The following is a 1,132-nucleotide window of genomic DNA, read 5'->3' on the forward strand; positions in this document are numbered from 1 at the left end:
TGAATGATGGGGAGAGAGAGAGAGAGTGTGGAGGGGAAGAGTGAGATGGTGAGAGAGAGAGAAGAGAAGATAGAGAGACAGAGAGAGAGAGAAGGGCAGAGAGAGAGGATGAGAGAGAGAGAGAGAAGGGCAGAGAGAGATGGTGAGAGAGAGAGAGAGAGAGAGGTGTGGAGGCCAGGGGCTTTGCACTTGGCCTGAGCTGAGAGGAGAGGTGAAAGTGGAAAAGGCTCTTGTGACAGAGGTGCTGTGGAATCAACCATGGTGTGAATTACACTGCTGCTTGGCATGTCCTGCCATGCCAGCAGCTGTCAGCAGTCACACACACGCACGCACGCACGCACACACACACACACAGTACACCAGCCGTCTTTGACATGCTTATTATAGCCATGCACAAATTGGGCAGCTAATAATACCCCACTTCAGCTTCCCCTTGGTGAATGTGAATTTGGCTGTGCCTGCCTGCGCTCTCTGCTCTGCTCCCTTCCCCTTGTTAAGTGTGAGTTCTGCTGTGCCTGTCTCCCCCCTTTGCTCTCCCCGGCCCTGAGTTCCGCTGTTTCATCCTCCCCCCTCTGCTCTCCCTCCCTATGCATTCTGCTGTGCTCTTCCGGCCTGCCCCCTCTGCTGTCTCCCTCCCTCTTCCTGCGTGTTCACATCAACGGCTCTATTAATAGGCTATGGGAGAGCAGAACAGAGCAGAGCTGCTGTAGAGAGATGGCTGCAGGCACTGCCTGCTGTCAGTAGTTCACTAGTAGGTCTCCTCTGCTGTAGAGGGCTTGGTTATTCACTCTGCTGCTTCCCAGTCTGTATGGCCTAGTAATGTGGCCCTACTCAGGAGAGTCAGCAYTAGCAGGAGAGCAGCTGTGCACTGAGGTCACTGTGTAGAACAGAAGAGGGGATATGACTCAGCTGAAGTCAATACCAGAGCATGTGGACTTCTATGTCTTGTGTGTTTAAATATCACATGTATTGGAGTTGCTCATGAATACGTATAATATGTTTTGTATGGCTCTGAGGCCAGGCTGTGTGTGCATGTGTTTGGTTTTGAGTGAAGATATGGTCTAATCCTGTCTCTCTCGCTCCCCTGTCTCTTCTCTCTCTGTCTCTTCTCTCTCTCTCTCTCTCTCTCTCT

This window comes from Salvelinus sp. IW2-2015, linkage group LG15, assembly GCF_002910315.2.
Source record: "Salvelinus sp. IW2-2015 linkage group LG15, ASM291031v2, whole genome shotgun sequence".
NCBI lineage: Eukaryota > Metazoa > Chordata > Actinopteri > Salmoniformes > Salmonidae > Salvelinus > Salvelinus sp. IW2-2015.